General features: G+C 42.7%; 1 long non-coding RNA gene across 1 annotated transcript in view; it reads right to left on the reverse strand.

Moving 5' to 3' along the window:
* Window positions 1-4,744: 4,744 nt before the first annotated feature.
* The window catches only part of LOC109312562, a 7,813-nt gene continuing 3,223 nt past the window's right edge, over window positions 4,745-9,334 (reverse strand). The window contains exons 2-3 of the long non-coding RNA XR_002101845.1: window positions 8,300-8,306; window positions 4,745-4,758 (exon numbers count right to left, since the gene is read on the reverse strand). This is a non-coding gene — a long non-coding RNA (uncharacterized LOC109312562). The remainder of the gene's footprint in view (window positions 4,759-8,299; window positions 8,307-9,334) is intronic.

The following is a 9,334-nucleotide window of genomic DNA, read 5'->3' on the forward strand; positions in this document are numbered from 1 at the left end:
GGTGTCAGTTGTCAGTTGCCCCATCTGGTTCAGCAGGGGTCCAATGTTGCCCTTGCTTTTCCTCCAGTTCCCCACATATCTGAAAAAGGACTTTTTGTTGTCCTTGATGCTCGAAGCTAGTTGGAGTTCAGTTGCAGCCTTGGCTTTCCTGGTTTGCTCCCTGCCGGACTGGACCAGTGCAGAGTAATCCTCCTTGGAGGTGAATCCCATCCTCCATCCTTTGTAGGCCTTTCTTTTTAGCCTCAAGAGGTTTTCTAGGTCCCTGGAGAGCCAGCGGGGTTGCTGTGTCCTCTTGCTGCCTTTCCTCTGAGATGGAATAGACTTAGCTTGTGCATTAAGGATCGCTTCCTTGAGGAGCAACCACTCTTCTTGAACTCCCCTCTCCCTGGGCTCATGGTCCCTTAGGGCCTCACTGACCAACCTCCTGAGCTTGTTAAAGTTGGCTTTCCTAAAGTCAAGGACTTCTGTGTTGCTGACTGACTTGCCAGCTTTACAGCGGATGGTGAAGGTGATGAGCTCATGGTCGCTGTCACCCAGCTTCCAATTGATCAAGTTGTTCCTACAAAGTCAGGCATCCATGAGCAACACTGTCCAAAGGATCACCAGGAAGGTCCCTCACACCACTGTGCCAAAGTATCATCAGGCAGGGGAGCTATCGTCTCCCACAGAAGCGAGGTTGGAGTGTTCAGCCACTTTCTTGGGCTTCGGGTGGGTGTAGAATTTCAAGCTACAGGCGTGGCAGTGGTAGTGGTCACATCAGGACTCAGAGTGGGCAGAGAAGAGTGGGGCTTAGAAGAGCTGAAGAGAGCTGCTCAGCAGGGTGAAGCAGTAGCCCAGAAGTGCCCCTGAAGACTTCCATCAGTGGGTGATGGCAGATGCCTCCAGCAGCTAGGTTCTTGGTGTGCAGCACAGCACATGGTGTCCAGACCCTGGGAGATGCATGAGGTGGCTCAGGTCTGCAACCTCTGGTGTGGTATGCAGGATGGTGCATGGAGTAGGACCTTAGGAGCACTTAGGTGGCTCAGGTCCTCAACCCCCAGCATGAGGCTGGGAGCTTGGTGCAGGAGGCACTGCACAGAGGATCCAGGAGTGGACTGAGCCTGGTCCTGCACAAGGCAGCCCAGGCCTCCGACCCATAGAAAAAGGTTGAGTCCAAACAGTGATTGACCTACTGAGCCAGCAGACAGGAACAAGCCAGAGGCCCCAAAAGCCCTGCATAGTGGAGCTCTGTTCCAGGGGACAGCGACCACCCCCCCCACAAAGCCCACTGCAGGTGAAAGAGCATCCTGGCACAGAGAATGAGGTCCACCCTCCAGGCCTGGGAGCCATGAGTTTCAGGGAAAAGAGGATTCCCACTGAGGAGGGGGAACCCCCCCAGTTAGTTAATGGCTCCTGAAAGGGGAGGTCACACTGGGAGGGCCCTCCTAAAGTTACCAGGTTCTTTGTAGGGCTTGGAAAAGCCCAAGAGCATTGGGGCTTTCCTCTCAGGATTAAGTTTATCTTTGGGGTTCTTGCGCCATAAGTGGTATGATGTCATGCCTTATATTTTGGGAACTCTCACGTTGTAAATTAGTAGATGAGTAGAGTCCTAGGGCTCTGCTGGGACCCCCTGTTGCTATTATTTCACCTGTTGTTTATTTGTATTTATTTGTGGCTTATTTATTATTCACCCATACTTATCTATAGTTTATCTGTTGGCTATCTATGTTTCTTTTGCGGTTTATGTTTCCGATCAGATACTTACCTGTGACTTACCTGTATTTGGAGCACTAGTATAAGGTTTTATGGTGTTTACCCGCAGGGTATTATGTTATTTGTTTATATATTATACACACATATACACACATACACATACATATAGTACATATGTTTATATTCATATTTCTTTTCCTTGTGATAAGTTAATGTAAATAAATATGTATATAGTTAAGTCTCCTGACTGTCCTGGCCTGGTTCTATAGGGAAGGAGGGAAACTGAGCAGTCTGCAGTTCCCCCACAGCACACCTGCCAGCTAACAATCCCCTTCAATTGGAGAAGGGGAATATATACCCGAGTTACCTAGGCTACAGCACCAAGTACTAGAGGGTATTTGATGGTGTATTTGTGACACTAATAACCAGATTAAGAACAATAACATTGGGTTGGCAATAGGACGGGATGCAAGGGGAAGCAGAGCCCTGAGGAACACCGCTTGATCAAACAATTAATATCACAGTAGAATAGGAAATCTTCCTCCTCTTTAATATGAAACATCAAGGCCTGGTGGGAAAGACAAGGGTTTGAATTATTAGCAGTGTGCATCTGGGGTCAAATTGTCCAGTCTTAAAGGTGGGTGCACTGAAGACCACACCTCAAGGCGTAGATGTCAGACTAAGGTAACACATGGACATTTACAAACCAACGACACTTGGGGCCTCATGCCCCCTTTCCCCCATAGTATGAGAATTCAAAGACATTCCAGAGATCAAAGGATCCTATTGGGAAAAGGATTACACATGGGACACATCAAGCTGCCCTTAATTTTTCTTTCTTTAGCAAAGAGAAGAAAAATTACATCAAATTCACTGGGGAATGTCAGCAGGCATGAGAGATTATAAAAAGGACCATTTGACCTGGACAAAGTGCCAGAAGAAATGTGTTGGGAGCTGAATTTTTCCTCTCATTTAAAGAGCCAAACCCAGGAGCTTGAAAATCTGGGATATTGGTTCAATACGTACTTAGAGTCCTGAATTAGTCATCTATGTAACCAGCCAATGCATCACATCACATTTTAATAAGATATATTAATATATTTTTGTGATTCAGTGCTAATTACATCAAATACTGTTAATATATCATTTGACACAATATTGCAAAAATATTTTTCAGTGTATTAGCTGTAGTTGTAGCAAGTGATGTATTTAGCTAATTTTATGCAATCAAATTAGAATTAAAAAGAGGATGTTTCATAATCTCCCTTGTTTTCCTCCAGAAAACAAATCAGGAAATTCATTAAATGAAATGTATTGTGAAATGATAAGCATGGGAAAATGAATCTGGTACTAGGCATTATATGCTGTTCTTTTAAATTTACTTTCTTATAAATCCTGTTAAATTTAAATATTTCAACATTTACTATTGAGTAGAACTGCCTGTTGGCCAGCTTTACTTTCCTATTGAAATCAATGGGACTATTACTATTCGAGAGTTGGGATGAACCCAGTGTGGCAGGCCAGTAGGGGGTGCTCCTGTGTTGAGCCACCCACTTCACTGCACCTGATCACCTTCCAGGCTCCGAGTTCCTTCTTGGGGGCACCTCACATCCATCCAACCCCCTTCCTGGAACACACCCGCAAGCCTGAGGGTAACACCACCACCACCCAGAGTCTGGACTAATTTGGGACCTGCGCCCTCTGGGAAATATAGAACTAGTAGTTCATGAGTGTACTTGACCCACTGCAAGAACTTGGGGTGCTTCCCTCAGTCTGAAGCACAAATAGTGGTCTCCCTTGGTCAGCCAAACCAAGAGGACCCCAAGGCATAATCTAAAACATCTTCCAATAAGTCTCCTATGCTGGTTACAAGGAGTAGGTTTGGAATAGGGTACAGGGTAGAGCAATATCAGAGAACTACCTTAGAGAAAACAGTGGCATGGTAGCCTTTGAGCACGCATCTGAGTTACTGCAAGCTATACATCTAGTTAGATCTCAGGTAGCTTACTCACAAGTATCATCCAGAGGCAGGTGGAGATTCCCTCTGGAGGCAAAGAGTTCATTGATCATGAGTTTTGAGAGAGAGCGAGAGAGCATTTCAGGTAGTTCAGCTTCTCTCTGACTCCTCATCATGGCTACTGCCCCTCCTCCTGGGCAGTCCTTAACTTATATAGACCTTATGATGTCATTTACCAGATCCAATGAAGGACAGCAACTGTTGGCTGCCAGCCAACCAATTTGAAATGCATCGCTGGTTGCCAGGTAGACTGGCAGTATCTTTGGCCCCTTCCCAGCCATGGCGGCATTGCTTAGAAAAATAGGGAGCTTAAGCCCCCCACCCAGGTATGTGATGCCAGTCACATAGGCTGAGGAAGCAGGTTTCTCCACTCCCTCAGGAATGTATCCAACTCAGGTTACAACTCAGGGTTACTCAGGGTTGTCTGGTTTTTTGAAGACTGATAGATTTGTGAAAATCATTTGCAATATAGAGATTCCCCATCATGATCTGTGGGGTGCTCTGTGTTTATAAAGAGTTTATTGATCAGATCCTGGTGGTTCTTATCACTTTCAAGTGCTAAACAGGATTAAAAGAAAGCTGGAAATAAATTAAAGGATGTTACTTGAAAGCCCTTGTTGTAATTGCCAATGGACTGTACAGTGACTGTTAACAGTAGGGGAGCTGAAGCAACAAGGAACTGGAAATAAGTATGAGGTAACTCATTATTATTTAAAATTTATATTGTGGTAGTACCTTTAAGTGTCAGTCATATCAGGACCCATTGGGACAAGACATGAACAAAGACACAGTAAATAGTACCCTACACCACAGAGGCATGAGACAATCCCTTCATTGAGTTTTGGTCCACTCTATGGAAAAAACCTGAGAACCCATTATCTAACTCATGCTATGGGAACTTAATTCAAATATCAAAGAAAATATACCTGCTATTTATAGGTAACATTTGCTCTCTTTTTTTAATAAAAAAATTTCATTAATGAAAATTTAAGTACCTTTTTCCTTTTTAAAACAATAACACTTAGTAGGGTTGTGTGAAGCTTGCATCTCTGATTCGATTAGGCAGAGATTCAGCCTGATTTGTTGGCCAAATCTCCAAATCCAAATTGAATCAGGAGACCCTTTAATCTCTCCGAATTGAATTGGAACCCTCCAAGGTTCAGAAAGATTCAGAGATTCAGACATAGCTTTAAATGTTTTTTCTACTTACCTCTAGGTAGCAGGGGCTGATGAGTGCTGCAGTGCACCCCACAGAAGTACAGGGGACTCTCCAGAGTGCTCAGCAGAAGACACAGAAGTAGACCAGAAGCACTTCTGGTCTACTTCTGGGTCTGCCAGGGAACATATCAGGGCCCCCACCCCTGTACCCCTGCCCTGGCTCTGTGACTGGGGCCTCCTGGGTTTGGGGGGGCACCCAGGATCCCCCTGTGCCTATTCGCTGAGCCGGGGTGGCGCGGGGGGGTGGGAGGGCTGGCACTAATTTAAGTGCCTGATTTAAAACCCAATAACTACAAGGGGAAAAAAGTGCCCAAAGATTTCATCAGGCTTTGGATCATGCTCTAAATTTTTATATATGTCCTGTTTAGTCTTCATGATATCATTGCAAAATAGGTCCATGGACAAGTAAGTACTGGAAGGTTAAGTGATATGTCAGAATGGAAAGTGGAAGAACTAGTAATGAGAAACTTATGGTGCCCAAGCCCATGCTTATATGACAACAGCAGCCTGTTTGACATCCTTTCATTCAGTGAGAAACTCAATGAAGCTTTACAATAATTTAAATTGTTATTTGCATTTCATCAATATTGCTAACATTCATTTTAATACAGTTAAATCAAAGCACCATTTAATTTAATTTTAATAAGATAGTTATGTTAACTAAATATCAATTGATTGCTAAAAATAATCACATTGTGAAATAAATATGTAAGAAATAAATCTTGTTGCCAGGCCATTAATGTAAAATTACATAAATAATAGATGCCTAATTAGATCCTCATTAATGAAGAGCTCTAAGTATTTATCAACATTCATGTAGATGAGTGTTGCCTTATATTGAGATAGACCTGAACCTTGGGTCTTGACACAATGCATTTTGGGGAATTGAGATCTACATTTCTCAGCTGGGGGCACTTCTGTAGGTGCTACACGTTAATTCTTTCATGACAACATAGCAAAAAGAACTTTATATTGTCATTTTCAATGCCATGATTTGTGTCTGGGGTACAAAGTCAGTCACTGAGAGACAAACAAATTTCCTTTGCAAATATTACTAAAGAGGCCTATTTTATTGTAATATTTTCCAGCCATCTGTATGAAGCAATGTTACTGACACATTTTTTGAGAACATCTGTCAGAGTTGTTTTAATAGATTTTAAGCCTGTCTGTCTCACCTCCTGCACAGCAGAAGCCAAAGAACCTCACCCTGTAATTTCTGTATCAGGCCATAATTTCTCTGCTTAAATTGTAATGGTTCTTTTATAATGACATCAAATCGTGATGTAGAGATTTCAAGTGCAGAGAATACTACCATGTCCACAGAGAAAATGTTTCGACGGGTAAGTCACCTCCCTTTGCACTTGTTCTTCTACGTCTGAATTTGTTTAAGTTCAACTACTGCCAAATACTGCATTTGTTTATACCTTTTGCTGCTAGATTAAAAAGCTGTCTACTATCTGTAAATAATAAATTATTCCTGGAACTGCAATTTTATTTAACTAAAATAAATTGAGAGTAAAGTGATCAAATTAATCTGTGTTCAGAAAAAAACACCCCCACACACACTTTATTTCTGTGTTGGTCATTGTCCTTTTCATTCAGATCCTTGAATTCAGCACCACTTAAAACTCCAACTTCTGCACCCCTTTCATCTGTTCTGAATTTTCTTTGATGAAGAACAGGAATTCTTCCCTTCTTTCCCAGACTGATTTTAATTGGGACACAATATTAACTCAGGAAGATAGCCAAGTTTTGTTAAATAAAAGCAGGTCACCAATTGGAAGTCTGTCCTTCAGATCCCTTCCTAAAACTCATGTCTACAGGAAATCCATTTTCTTCTTTCAACCTTTTACCTCATAAACAGTTGTCCTGTGTCTTATTCATGTTAGGTCATAGGCTCTCTGAAATGGAAAATGTTTTATTTATAACAGCCTTTACAAAGCACATGCTGAAACAATCCAGCTTTGGTCTGATAGGGGCTGGAGGCTTCAGCAGCATATCAGTAGTGGTTGGGGCGGTGGGGAGGGAGTGCCTGAACCAGTGCTGAGGCCAAGCAGCTGGGAGCTGTATGTGTGCCACTGTTGCTTCTCTCCATTCCCCACTCCTTAGCTGTATGGACACAGCTTCTGCATAGTAAGAAGCTGCACGGGGGTCAAACAATTGGAAACTGCATTCACGCTGCTGCTGTTTTTCCCAAACCCATATTTCCACTACATGGAAGCAGGGGTTGGGAAGAAACTGCACCAGTGCAGGCACAACTCGTCACTGCACAGCCCTGGCACAGGCCCAAGCAAAGCTCCATGGGCCAGATCCAGTGGCTCCATGGGCCATATGTTGCCACCCCTGATCCATGTCATTCAAAGCTTTGCAAACAACAGTGATATATGTAAATGTACTCTAACCTCTGTCTTCAGCTCTAGCAATGAAGAGCAGGTGTAAAGATGGCCTAAGTGGCAAGCTGATAATTCTGAGTTTGAGCAGTGCAAGTTATTGTAGATAATCCTACATTTCTCTCCCCCTTGCAGCCAGTACAGAGGAGATGACAGGGCTGCTGCATCTGTATATCAGTATTTGATATATGTGCTTTTGTGCTACCAGAGAGCCCTTTTGCCTTACTTCTAGCACCAGCATGTTGCATTTGCACTGACATAATTAATTTAATGTTTGATTTTATTGTGAGAGAGACAACACAACTTGTTTCTTTTGTACACCAGGCAATTCTTGAACTTTACACAATATGGTAACTCAGTAAGATATATTAGACATTATCTACTGTTTTTCTTCACTTCACTCTGCAAGGAAAAACATCTTGCTATGGATCAAATATTTAAATTGGTGACATGAAGTAGATCAATTTATGTTATGAGGGATGTTTGAAAGAGTTTTAGCAAAAGTTATAAAACATGAGAAATCAGGGATGCAAGTGGAAGGAGGAGGTCTGTAAATGAAGACTGTTCTAGAGAGCTCCCTGTTTTAGGAGGGCATAGGCCTGTGACAAGAGTACAATGGCCAGGAAAGGAGTAAGGGCTTTCTTCCCATCACATGATTTGTCAAGTGTTTAAAAGAAAGGGTGTGACCTTTCTCCAAGAAGGAAAGAAATGGGGAGAAAAAGTGTTGGGATCCCTGCAGCCTGCTTTCTTTAGGGGAATAGATTTGCTTTGTATTATATTGAGCATTTTGTCTCCCATAAAAAAAACTATATCCTAAAGCAAGGGCCTGGAAGAGACTCAAGACCCTCATCCTTTGTTGAGCTGGGGAAAAAGACCACCCATTTTAACAATACTGTAACCACTGCCCTACAGAATATTCCTCTCTACAAATAAAAATGTTCTAATGCTTTCTCTTGTACCTTAATGGGGAGGCATCTATTACCTGTGATCTGTTGCTTCTGCTGTCACATGAAATAACTACCAGAAAAAAATCTTCCCTCAGATACAGGCCACAAGTCCCAGTGCTTTCAGTGAGAGCTGTGAGTGCTTTTTTTTTTTTTTAAGTAACCTATAAATCATAAATTATCCATGCTCAGTTGATATTCTCCCTGTCTGTAGATAAAGAGCAAAATCATACGCACTTTTAAATAAACCCAAAAGCAAGGTGAATATCTCTTCAGATTTTTAAATGTTTATTCTTACTTAAATACATTTACACACCTATGATGAGATGCTAATTCATTCAGCAATGAGAAACTCTGGGTCATAGCCTGCTAAGTGCACTTTTTTACTAATGAATAGTAACCTTAGAAGTGATTCGGCACAATATCATATATATTTCTCTAACTATTCTGGGTTTTTTTCATAATAAACATAAACATAAAAACACAAGATAAGGCATCACACACTGTATGAGTGACATATATCCAACATAACATCTTTACTTCTTGCTGTCAGTTCCTTTATAATAGGAAAGGCTCTGTGACAGTTCTGTTTAGCTACCTTAGATGCTACTGGTACTACTGATGCTGACTGCTGAGTCACCTATGTTATTTTTACCTGCTGCCGTTTACAGTGGTGGACTAGACTGAGGCTGTAGGACAGGAGGAGACCTCACTGGGGCACACTGCCATATTGTGCAGAGGCCCCAGTGCCAGGAAGGGCGCACCTGAAAACAAATACACACACACACACATACACAAACACATATAGAGTCACATGGTGAGAGTGCACCCAACAGGCATGCACTAGGCGCTCCTACTTGAGAGGAAAGAACGGCCTGACAGTTCCATTTGGCTACCTTAGATGCTGCTGGTGCTACTGGTCTTGACTGCTGAGTCACCTTCACAGTCAAATGGGTCGCTAACTGGCTGGAGGGCCACACCCAGAGAGTGGTGGTGGATGGGTCATTTTCGACCTAGAGGGACGTGGGCAGTGGGGTTCCACAGGGCCCGGTCCTCGGGCCCGCACTGTTCAA

This window comes from Crocodylus porosus, unplaced genomic scaffold (genome assembly GCF_001723895.1).
Source record: "Crocodylus porosus isolate Cpor-Errol unplaced genomic scaffold, CroPor_comp1, whole genome shotgun sequence".
NCBI lineage: Eukaryota > Metazoa > Chordata > Crocodylia > Crocodylidae > Crocodylus > Crocodylus porosus.